The following is a 13,401-nucleotide window of genomic DNA, read 5'->3' on the forward strand; positions in this document are numbered from 1 at the left end:
TTTCACAGTTGGCTTAGTAGAAAAACACAGCAAATGTAAATATTAATAATTACACTCCAATTCTGGTAATACGTTGATTTGTTGAGGTTCTCTTTGTCCAGTTCTGAATCCTCCGTGATTTTAAATAGATTTTAAGCATTGTTTGTTTCAAAGCAAATTTTACTGATATTTGTTCGTTTGCCATTTTTAGCACAATGAACTTTGTTCGTGTATTCTTATCTCACTAAGTAGAGATACATCTTTGATTACTTTCTTGTAATTCCGACAATATTAATTATATCTTAAAGATACGTAAAAGTTTTTAGCATGACAGTATACATAAGAGATTGTGATTGTTATTTTGAGCAAGTGGTTTGCATCATGTTCTTCAATAATGAAAGACAGCAGATTAGATTCCTGAATTATGTCCGAATCGATCGTAATGGAACACAATTCTGCCTTATTGTGGGAGAAACTCAATTTGAAACTAAACATTTTTAGATAAAATATATAAAGCCTGAGAGTAGCAAGAGCTACATGTAGGGTGTAACATGTGGCATAAATAATCAAACGAAAGAAAGAACAAATAAGAAAGAAAATAAGAACAAGATAGACCCAAACTAACGACTCCAACTTTGGGATTTCAAAAAAACTTTAGATCTGTTGGATGGTTTTGAAGGAAATGTGCAGATAACGAACATTAATCATACATGTAACTCAAAGTCCATTACAACAATAGAAAATGGATGCAGGGCAAACACGGACCTATAAAACACGGGAAGGTGGATCAGCTGCCATGGAGGAGTGGGTTTCACTTATCTATCGGTCACACCGCTCTTTGTACAGGTAAATGGGAAAATTTGATGACAATTTAGTGTGAAAATAACGGCTTAACATTTGATAAATGAATTAAAAATATGTTACAAGATTAATCCTGAAGGATTTTGATTTAATTTAAGTTGGTGCGGAGATATCTTTTAAAAATGGGTTGAAAGATATCAGAGGTGTCCAGACCTGCCTGTACTTCCTCTTTTGTAGTATTTCTTCCGCTTGTTATCACTATATCATACTATTACGCCATAAAAATAAATTTCCAGTCTTCAAATAACATACTTATAGTGTTATTTTTGAACGACTAACTGTTTTAATACGACCTAATGAGATTTCTGGAAAAGATATGTAGAAAGCAGTATATAGTGCATTAAAAGGAAGGGGTTATAGTTCTCTAAGAGTGCAATATAGACAATGCTTTATCGTAAGTAATATGGCTTCCGAAACCTTTACATGCAGCATATGCCGAAACAGAGGAGAAGAAGCAGGTACACCATGTGCATGAACGATAATAATTATTTGTATTATGAACAGCACCAAAAGATTAAATTTGCTGCGATTTGGTAATTGCCCTAATACGTGTATATGACATGTATTTGTATTTGACCTAAGAAAGAGGTTATAAATTGAGAACATGATGCGCATTTTGGGGTACAAGTGATTTCGGCACCTGGTGAATTCGGCACCTAACGAAAAAGTGAATTCGGCACTCAGTGAATTCAGCACCTAGTGAATTCGGCATCAGAATATGGTGAATTTGGCACCTATTTGTGTTACTTCGGTAACCGTGTAATTTTTGTGAGTGTTTTGGTAATATTTTTCGTGTGATTAATTGGTTGATTGCTCTTACAGGGAAAATAGGTGTTTCGATTTTTTTTCCCAGAAAAATGCTCTTTGTAAAGTACAGATCCAATGATTTAAAGTTCATATATGGAAAACTCAATTAGGAATTCAGTAAGTTTAAGACCTTTTCTTTCAAGAAAATTTCGAATAATTCTATAATTCGTACTGAAATGTACAACATTGAATCATCAGTGCATAAATATATACTGTAATCTCTATCAGTCTCGCTTAATTTTGCAAGTATAGAAAAGTTAAAACTAAAGAACGAAGCATATTATGATTATCTTGAGTAGAGAATTTTGTAATTCTAGTTGTCTTTATATTTGATCGTTTTGTATTAAATAATATGCATCTGAATAAACACCGATCTTGATTTTTGCTATAAAATATGCTATGTTTTCACTTTCCACTATGCTATTTTAGTGGAAAAAAGAAGAAAATTTAATGGAAGTTTATTTATACAGAGAAAATGACACAAAACTCAGTATAGAATTTATACTTATTTATTGTGGCGAGTATTGGCCGTGGCACAAGAAAATACAAACATTGTGGGATGCCATTTCAACTGGGCAATCCCACCAAATTCAAACACCATGTGTGTTTCAAATTCCAACCGTCCCGGGTTTACCGCGGAGGGTCAGCACACATACAAACTGTTCAAAATCAACATACAAACTGTTCAAAATCAAAGTCATATCTCAAACTTCAAATATCAATCATATCAACTTCACATATGAAATCTTGTACATAATATATATCAAATATCTCAAACTTCATAGATCAAACATCTCATACTTCAAATATCAAACTTTTTCATATTTCAAACTTGTTCTATATATTACAGCTCTAAAGTATATATCACTGTCACCAAGAGTAAGCTTATTAGCTTAGTTTACACTAGCATTAGCATATCAACAAGGTGACAGTTCAGTACAAGTTTCACACAAATATTCAGTTATCAGTTGACTTGGTGTGCGCAGACGCCACATGGCTGCAAGCTGGCAAAGATTGCAGTCACCCCACACATTGGGGGAAGCAAAACAAGTCAACTGTTCCACGACCAATACTGCCCAAGCCCCCCCCCCCCTCCCCAATGGGTACTTGCACACATCTTGATGTATGGATGTGTTCATCCTTCAGCAGACTTGGAATTAATTTTGAATTTCCCTCTATTAAGAAAGGTGCTATAACACATTAAGTAATCAAAACTTGCCAATGAAATATGTGGAGCAGAGCAAACATCTCTGAAACCTTTGAAACATAGAGGTGGGATCAGGTGCCATGGAGGAGTGAGCATCCTCTGCCGACCTGTCACACCTGCTGTGTCCTTATCATGACAGGGAAATAACAGAAAAATCTGTCGATAATTCAGTGTGTAAATAATATAAATGGTCTAACAACTACCAGGAAGTATGAAAAACATCAGTCAGCATTTGACTTAGCGATAGATTTTATTTGCTGACAAGGTCATTGTATCGACCATAGAACTTAAGAAATGATGACTTTAAACGAGACTTGATATTGTAATATGATATCATATATATATATAATGTCATGTATCTCACCTATTCCCTCAATGCCTAATAAAGCTTTGGTCTTGTAAAAAGAAACTTCCCTACTATCCTGCCTCACAAATGTATATGCCACCTTGCAATGCATTTACATGAAGTTTACCATTGCTTGTTAATTTTGTTTTGAATTGTCCATTAGCCAAGGCAAGTTTTATATATAGGTTGTAATTCATCAAAACAAATATCTGGAGATTTATAACCAAATAGGGGGAGTTTCATTCATTATCATTACATATAGCATAATTCTCAATCCATGAAAATTGCTAGGAAAGCCAATGCATATGCTGCTATTTGATGAACCAAGTTTCACGTCACCGAAGGTGACACATTCACTCTCTAATTAGCAAATTTAAGCAGAGCTATTTGAAATCCTTAATTACATTTCAAAAACTCCAGTTTCAAGGTTGAATCTTACTATATTCCTATTGATACCCAAATATGTAGTTTCTTGGGAGATTCCCAACACAAATGTGTATTACACAATTATAAGAATAGATCACACTACTTAGTGATGGTTACCAATGGTTGTAGAACTGTCAATTATAATGATATTTTGAAAACATATGCTGGTCTTAATGATATTCCTAGAAAAAGATACGTTACCTGATACATGTAACAAGTTTATTCAAATTTATACTTACCAATAACCAGTTTAGCTGCAATGAAGATATCTGGCACTTTGACGGTGCCAATTTGAACCTGTGATTTTTAGGCTGCAATTTTATTACAGATGCTTGTCTACTAGTATACTCAACTAATCTTTATTTATGTGCTAATTCCTTTACCTCTGATAAGAGTCTTTCAATAAACATTATTAATGCCTGTGACACATGTAAGTGCATCAGAACTCTATACAGCTCTGTATGACCATATTGTTCCAGTGTAGTACAAAATGCATAGCAAAGTATAAAATTCTTTCAGGTATAGATGTTTGATTATTAATGACACCAATTGGAGATATATTTTCATATGCAATGAGCCTGAATATAACTAGTACTGCTATCAATATGGACTTGATCCAAAAAAGGAAATTATATTTTTCTGGTGTTCTGATTAAGGAGGTTGGATCCTGCCATCAAAAGTAATGAGATTTTTTTATCAAGTATATTTTTAGAATTAATACACATAGCTCAACTAAAAATCAAAACAAAAAATGGGGGTCAATGCGCTTCTTTTGGCGCTACAGAGCATTTAGTTTGACCTTTTTGCACTGTAAAAACATATTAGACATAAACCAATTTTTAAAGTTTTTCGTCCAATATTTTTTTATTAAAATAAATTATGGGAACAGACACAGTCTTATTTCATCTTAAATAGACACATTAAAATTTGTGACAATGAAAAAAATTTCAAATTACTCCGCATGTTCAATTATTTGACCTTTTTGCACTCAAAAAATTCATTTTTCTGGCATTAAAAATTTAACAAGCAAAAAAAATCATTTGAAAGTAATGACATTTTACTGAATTTAAGAAGAATGATTAAAAGTATCTCATATTTTCAGAAAAGAAAATTAAAAGTGGGGGTCTGTGATGTTAATTTTTAGATATTACTAAATTAGGGCTAATTTTAAGCTTAAATTAGGGCTATTTTTTTCTTGATTTTCACAATATATTTGCTATATTTATCAAATATGATGATAGAATTCTTGACAGTTTATTTAATATATAATTTAAGACCAGTATAAAACAGTTCACTGCACAAAATAACTCTGTGTGCAGACTGCATGTAAAAAAAAGGAATTCAAACTTTACATACTTTAAATACTTATAAAGAGAAAAAATGATCATTTTCTTCTAAAAAACCTTCCGCCACAAAACATAGTTCCTCACTTAATGCTTTTGGTATGGAATTTAATCATGGAATTTTAACTGAATATAGTTGAATTGGCATTGTAGAATCAAAATTTATTGTAAGAATTAAAACATTATTCAGACTTTTTGAAATATAGGTTAAGATAAAAATCTGCTCAAAAGCTCAGGAGCGAACCTCGTTAAAAACAAAACCAAACTCATTAAAAATGTAAACCAAATGCACACCCTGAAGTCTTAGAATCAGCATTATATACATGTACAAAATTACAAAATATAAGCAACTTGCAAGGAGTTTTCAGATCCAAACACCTTAAAATGTAAGCCCAATGCCTGAAGTCAAACAATCAGCATTATCTCTATAAAATTACAAAATTTAATCATCCTTCTAGGACTTATGAGAAATAATTGCTACATTATTAAGAATTTAAGGTACATGTACTTGACAAAGTCTTTCTTTGGGTCACTTCTGATGTCTAAAGACAACTAAATATAATTAAAATAAGGCCATATATTCATTTTGCAACATACAATCGGATGAATGTTCTCTCAGTTTTAATTGCTTTACAGAAGTAATTGTAATTTTAACTGGTATTTGGAAGACTGAAATCTTAAATTACATGGTTACTCCAGATTGACACCTACTCCTCGAGCATTTTACCCTTGAGATCTCAAATATCCGATATCTCAGCTGAAAGTTATTTCTTATCCCATAAGTTCAAGACAATGAGGTTTGACTGTATTGACTTTTTTGATTTAATAATTGGTCATTAAGGTATACATATATTCATAAATAAGTGATCACAAAAACATTCTTGTACAAGATGTTGCAATTTCCAACATTTCATTTGCACTCTACAGGATCATAACAAAGATATCCCAATTCCAGTAATAGAAAATGGATGTTTATCTAAAAATATTTTGCATTTTCCTTTTCATTCAAACTTAATCAATGAGATTGATAAATTATGTGGTTAAACAATGATAAGGCTGCTGTTAAACAATGATAAATCCCCCCCCCCCACTTTTTGTATTACAAGATCATTTTTTCCAATTTAATAGCTAGCAAATAGAATCCTCAACGAGAGCACCTAAAGATATGAGATTTGAGAAAGGCCCTTTCTAGAGGTTTACTGCTCCCAGACCCCACACAATTAAGATCCCCCTGTTTCAAGTCATATATATTGAGTTGGAAGCTGTGTAAATCTGTAATAACTAATGATATGCAACTGATCTTATGACTTACCTATATATCAGAGCCTCCTAAATTTTCACAACATTAGTCTAAAATTTCATGAATACAAAGCACTGAAATCCAGGAAAGCCATGGAGCATTTAAATAAATATAACAATACTCTTCTCTGGGCAAGATAGGTGGTTTCATTCTCCCTTTTATTTAAATACATTACATACTAAAGATTGTTTAGTCTGAGCCCTGTTGTAAGTAGTGCCTAACAGTTGGATTTGAAAGATTCACCAAGTTCTACTTTTACAATGGCAAAGAACATTGTATCGGTTATATTACTTATTACCTGAATTTATACAAAAACTAAATTTAATCCTCTCACAAATAGAAACCAGCTAATATAAATATATAATAGGTCCAGAACATTCTACTAATATAACCGGACATATGGCAAAGTTAAGGCTGCTGTACAATGTGCACCTAACAATAGCATCTATGCAAAATCTATTGAATTATTTTGACCTTAGTTTTGAACAATTCCAGGCAACTGCAAGTCTTTTGTCCTTATTTTGAGAGAATTCTATGGTAAAATTATAATATGATTTGAATGTATTTTTGAAAGATTATTTTGTTGTGACATAATTTTGTAGGATTAACTGGTTAGTTATATCTAAATATATTTTGTTTTCAACTTGACTTTCTGGTACTTTTGTTTGAAACTTAATAGTTTTTTTTGTTTTTTTTTTTGGTAACCCCCCCCCCTTTCTTTAGAAAAAAACAGAAATAAATTCTACACCATAAGCTTGAAAGGTAACACTTTAAGCAATGATTTTTTTTTTGGAAGCAATATCTATACACTGTATGAGCAGTCTATTGCTTATATTTTGGTCTCATTCTACAATGGCAAAGATTAATCATGATACATGTACACATTCAACTGATTTATGTATTTCAAAGGTGGTGGATGTACCTGATGTATTGGATTGTGATGATACATATATTCAAAGTCTGGTTTTCCAACTGGTTCACAGACTATTTGCGATTCTTTTCTTTGACTTATATTGGGGCCCATCCTCACTGTGTCCACAAAAAGGTCCGACCGAGTTTCCATATTGTTGTTCCCCTATTCTGGGTTTGCATTTTCCGATTTCGACGCAGTATGAAACAAAAAGACAATAATTAATGTTGATAACCAATATTTGATCATTTAATAACAATACAAAGGTAAATTAATTATTTTTTGGCATAACCGCGTGTGCGTCGTCTGCTTCGTAAAAATTTGAATCCAACATCAACAGTAATAAAAGCTTTAAAATGGTTGAAAAACAATTCATAAATGGAAAATTATACGATTTTTTAAAATTACAAAGCAAAAATTAGATGTATTCTTTGCAAGCATTTGATATGCGTCTTTACCTTTGAAAGGTTCAGCAGAAAGGAATGTGAAGAACAAACCCGACCCTTTATATAGACAAACTTGCTGTGTCATCCAAGCCCGACTCTTAAAAGCCAACGTACAAGGGACCTATATACTAGTATAAAGGTCCCTGCAAATATACTTTTCTCGTAAAATAAAGGCATCTATTTTGTATACACAAATAGATGCTATTATTTTCAGAATTACCCATTGTCCTTTGCTTTACCAAAAATGTATATAACCAAGATTTGAAAAGAAAAGCTTGTCCATAATAATTGTACTATTCAAAATTGTAATTTTTTTATGCCAGTGTGTTGAAATGCATAAAGCGAAAAATTGGATTATTAGGCAACGAATTTTTGACCAGGAAAGACATAATATAATTGTTTTTCAAGTAGATAATTTTAGCAAATGTCCTTTTTGAAATATAGAATCACAGCCCATAATTCACAATTCATTTACGGACACCACACCAACAAAATTGTCTCACTCAAAAAATACATGTAACTCTCCTTACTATAATCTGGGAATGTATTAAAAGATCTTTTGAACTTTGGGACAACGTTAATAATCAATACTATACATCCTTAGACGAGAATTATAAATTTTATATTGTTGAAAATTTTGAACTAAATACCAAAATTTAAACTAAATACCAAATCCGTGCCATACCAAAAATCATAGTAAATTTTACTTCATTAACTTAAAATGTACATATTTATTTTTTCAAATTTCCACTGAGCCTGATGCTGTACAAACAAATCATTTAAAAATAAATAAATAAAAATCAATGGTCACTTTATCGTCTCCGTAACAGTCATTTCCGTAACATGTACATTTATTACAGTTCATACAAACATAACAAAATTTAAGACAAAAATATATTTTCAGTATTGCGACTAAGAATGTTTAAGCCATGTACAGCTTTTAGATCTGAATCAAAAACGCTTGGAGAATATCAGGAAAACGGAAATTTACTCGGAGCTATGTGTACATACATGTCTATGCTGTAATTAGATCCTCATTTGAACGATTTAACATTTTTTTTTCTTTATATTGAATTAAATTCAATTGACGTTAAAGATCTTACTTTTTTCAATTATTGACTACAAATTTACTACTCTATACCTATTAATACTGATATGCACATTGTTAGTTCAAACTTGCTCATGTTTCTTTAAAACTTATTCATAGAGCACGTAAAAGGGGGCGGGGGAGGGGGGGTTATACTTCATCTCTTTTTCTAGATATTATTTAAGTCTAAGTATACATGCAGGTTACAAACATCCCCGAAGACTCTTTATGCTTTGAAAAGGTTTTGAAGTACTGATGGTAAAAGTTCTTCAGTTCAATAAAAAATAATTTTCATTTCCTTCGTATAGTATACTAGATGTGTTTCACATGCTGTTTGAGATTAAATAAATCTAATTTAGGCAGCACAATTTTGTTGAATTTCTATTTCTTTATGGAAAAGAAATTATTTTTCAGATAGCGACCGGTGCATTATTTTTCGTTTATAACCTGTGCATACATACCAACTCTGATAGCAATCGTAACTTAAGAAGATCTGATTTCGTTCAGAAATTTCTTTCAAAATACACTTTTAAAAATATTTTTTATCATATTTACGTATATTATAGACTTACACATCTTCACATACCGAAATAAACACAATCTAACCTGTAAATGCTTATAAGAATCATGAAAAAATGTATACTGACTTGACAATGCGTACAGTCTTCGGAAATTTTTACTTTATCTAATTTTTAGAAGATTATTCCGCAAAAAACAAGTAACATCATTTATGGAAATCACTTAAATTACTTGTTCCGTGCACAAGGATTAATCAGAGACTTAATCGAATTGGGGTACTTTTTGACAGTTTTACAACTTGCTTCAAGTGTCTCCAATATATTTATTTCATTTAGCAGTCATTTCTTTTTCGAATAGATACATTGAACGCATTTTTGTTCAAATAGCAACCATTTAGGAATGAAAAAAACTGTTTGATGAAGATAATTATCTAAAACATCTTCAAAAATTTATAGAATTTATTATATTCATAATAATTTAAAAACTGGTGCCGAATTAACTAGATGCCGAGTGCACTAGGTGCCGAATTGACTAGGTACCGAATATACCAGGTGCCGAATTCACTTACTTGGTGCCGAATTAACCAGGTGCCGAGTTTACCAGGTGCAGAATTGACTAGAATTCGCATTTTGTACAAAACGTAGAATTTAATGAATTAGATAATAAATTTGTACGTGTCAATTTCAAATTAATGAAATGCCAAATGTTACCCACGACCTTACTTAGAGGTTTTTGTGATAACTTCCACTTCTATATAGACTCCCCGATAGATATATAAGTTTGTAAACTGGTTTCGTCATTTTTTTTTTAATTATCTTTGTCACTTTATTACATTGTTACACCGGCCATTCACCTCAAAATAGCCTTTCTGTTATTTTGCTTATCAGGAAGTTTTGCTGTCCAAATCCTTTCCTTTCCATTCCTGTAAATAATTCCTTAATCCATTCTTCTTTCTTTTCTTGTTTTTCTTTCGTTGATTTTATTTTCTTATTTAGTTTTGATTTCTTTCGCATTTAAAAGTTTATCCGTGCAATCTCAACTTAAGATGGACATAAGATGCGAAGGATGGGAAACATTTCTTATAAAGGATATCTATTTTTGTAATCAACGTTTCTTTCCATTTTTAAACAATATTTTACTGCATATTTATCAATGAATAAACTGAACATCATTTTGGATTGAAAATCATTGCCCATCTAAGAAAAAGCAATAGGTTGCCAATTATGATATAATGTGTTTTTATGATTTCAAAATGTTAATTCTATATTCATATTTTCGATGAAAGGCGTATATAAATTGATATTTCAATAAAATATCAATATTATCAAGAAAAATTTACATTTTTGGATAAATTTTTAAACATTAACTGTTTTGAACATATTTTATTGACTAAATCAAAAGGATTGGAAACAAGTTCTTACAACTTACTTGTTCCTCTCCTTAAATATATTACTACATGTCATGCAATTGAAATAGTACACAGAAATATAAATTTAAAAAGTGATACAAGTGAAATATCTGTTCAATAACATAGCAAATTTAAAATCTACAGGTTTCATCAATAAATTTATGCACAGCAGCAAAAATATTTGTATTGGTTTGTAAAGGCAAATTTACATCACCCCATAATAACAAATTTGTGTCAATAGTGACCAATTCGTCAAGAAAAAATAGGCGGTTAAAAAGATTATTCCTAGCGTTTGGGTAATTTCTACAGGCAAAAAAGAAATGATAAACATCTTCATACTTTCCACATGAACATAAAGGACTATTAATAATATTTCGTTTGTGTAGATCATAGTTAAGTATACAATTATGTCTAAGTTTAGTATGGATTATATTTGTATAACGTTTGCCAAATGAAAAATAGATTGGGGGATTTTTTAGTTCTGTAGTTAAGTTTACGAAATGCATTGAGTGAGATGGCTTCTCTTGTTTCTATCTTTAATAAATTCCACTGTTTCACAGCATCGGGTATAAAAGACCTTTTGTATAATTCTAATCTGCATCTTGGAGCAGTGAATTGTTCTTTATTACGGGTATTATATTTTGATATTTTTTCACGCTTGTGTGGAACAATATCATTCAAGTATTCAGGTACACAACCATTATGAATTTTGTACATAGTCGTCATTTTTGCGACATAGCGCCTAAATTTCAACGTTTCCCAGCCAGTTTCAGAGTAAAGTATTTCTCTTGACACAAAAATTGGAAGTCCTGTAACAATCCTAGCTGCAGATAGTTGAACTCTTTCAAGCTTTTCGGCATCAAGGTTAGAGCAGCCATCCCAAACAATAGAAGCGTATTCGAGCGAGGGTCTGATAAATGTGACATATAATTTTGAAAGGTGTGTCCTACCAATTTTAAACTTAAGTTTTTTTAAAAGCCCAAGTTTTTTATAAGCATTGTTTACAGTGCTATCAATGTATTCTGACCAGCTAAGGTTTTGTGACAACAATAGACCTAAGTGACGATGAACTGGGACACACTCCAGTCTGTCGCCTTTAAAAAATAATTTAGGCATAACAGAAATATTTTTCTTGTTGAAGAAAATAACTTTTGTTTTGGAAGGGTTGAATTTTAGAAGCCACTGATTTGACCAAAGTTCCAGAATATGTAAATCGTGATTTAAATTATATTCAATATCAAGTATATTGTATGAAGATTTTTGAAGCGAATTATCATCAGCAAAAAGTCTACACATTGATAACATATTTACAGCAACATCATTTACATATATCAAAAATAAAAGTGGACCTAAAACAGAACCTTGGGGTACACCTGCAAAAATATCTAGTTTTGATGATAACAGATCCTTATACATTACTTTTTGTGACCTTTTATACAAATAACTAGAAAACCACTGAAGAAGATCACCTGATATACCGTAAGTTTGTAATTTAAAAAGAAGCCCCTTGTGCCATACTCTGTCAAAAGCTTTTGAAAGATCGCAGAAAACCATACAACTTGATTTACCTTCATCAATATTTTGAACAATACTATGATATGTTTCTAGTAATTGATACACAGTGGAATGACCTGGTAAAAATCCTGCCTGATATCGATAAAACAAATTATTACAATGAAAATAATTGTACATATGTTTGAAAATAATTCTCTCCATAATTTTGCTAACACAAGATAGTAACGACACAGGTCTATAATTAGAAACTAAAGAGGGATCATCTTTTTTAAACAGGGGAATAACATGAGCGATTTTCCAAAAAGCTGGAAACGTTTTTTCCGATAAAGACCTGTTAAACAACAATGTAAGTGGTTTAGCAACTGTATAAAGAGTAGATTTTAACATTTTGTGACTAATACAGTCAGGACCTATGGCTTTGTTCACGGGAAGAATTGATATAATATCTATTACTTCTTGTTCCTCAATGACAATATTACAGAGTGTGTCACTACACAAATTGTACATGTTTGGCAATGTTTCATCTGAATCGTCAATTGTCGAAATTGAAGAAAAATACGAATTTATCGCTTCAATCTTATCGATATCTGAATAAGCAAAATGTTTTATACCGTTATCATTATTTATTTCTATTGGTGGGATTTCGTTGGACAATTTCACGTTGAATGCGTCTTTCATCAACTTCCAATATAGTTTATTATTATTTTTGCTTGAATCCTCTAAGAATGTATCTATATTGTCGTAGTAATTTGTTATCGCATATTTTTTCATATTATTTACCGAATTTCGAACCGTTCTGTATGCGGCAAAATCAGAATCTTTTTTAGTTTTGTGTGCTTTCTTACGAAGTCGGTTCCTAGTTCTCATTGTTTTCCTTAAAAGTGAGTCAAACCATGGTTTGTCGCGAGGACGTATGGTTACCGTTTGTTCAGGTATACATTCACGAACACACGAAAGATATTCAGAAGTAAAGTTTTCTGATGCTATATCTACTGTATGAGCCTCGTTTATGTTCTTATTCCAATCACAGTTTTCAATTAAAGAATTTAGTTTTTCAAAGTCAGCTCTTTTATAAGCCCACACTTTTCTTTTGTAAGATCGATTATAATTTATGTTTGAAGAAAGCGATATATATGTAGCTCTGTGGTCACTTATGGAAGAGTCCACTACTAATGTACCCGATTCACGAACTTGAATGTCAACAGAAGTGAGAATTGGGTCAAGGAGCGTGCTCGACGTGTGCGTAA

Source organism: Saccostrea echinata, unplaced genomic scaffold (assembly GCF_033153115.1).
Source record: "Saccostrea echinata isolate AGI-Se365-2 ecotype Australia unplaced genomic scaffold, CSIRO_AGI_Sech_v1 ptg000058l, whole genome shotgun sequence".
Taxonomy (NCBI): Eukaryota; Metazoa; Mollusca; class Bivalvia; order Ostreida; family Ostreidae; genus Saccostrea; species Saccostrea echinata.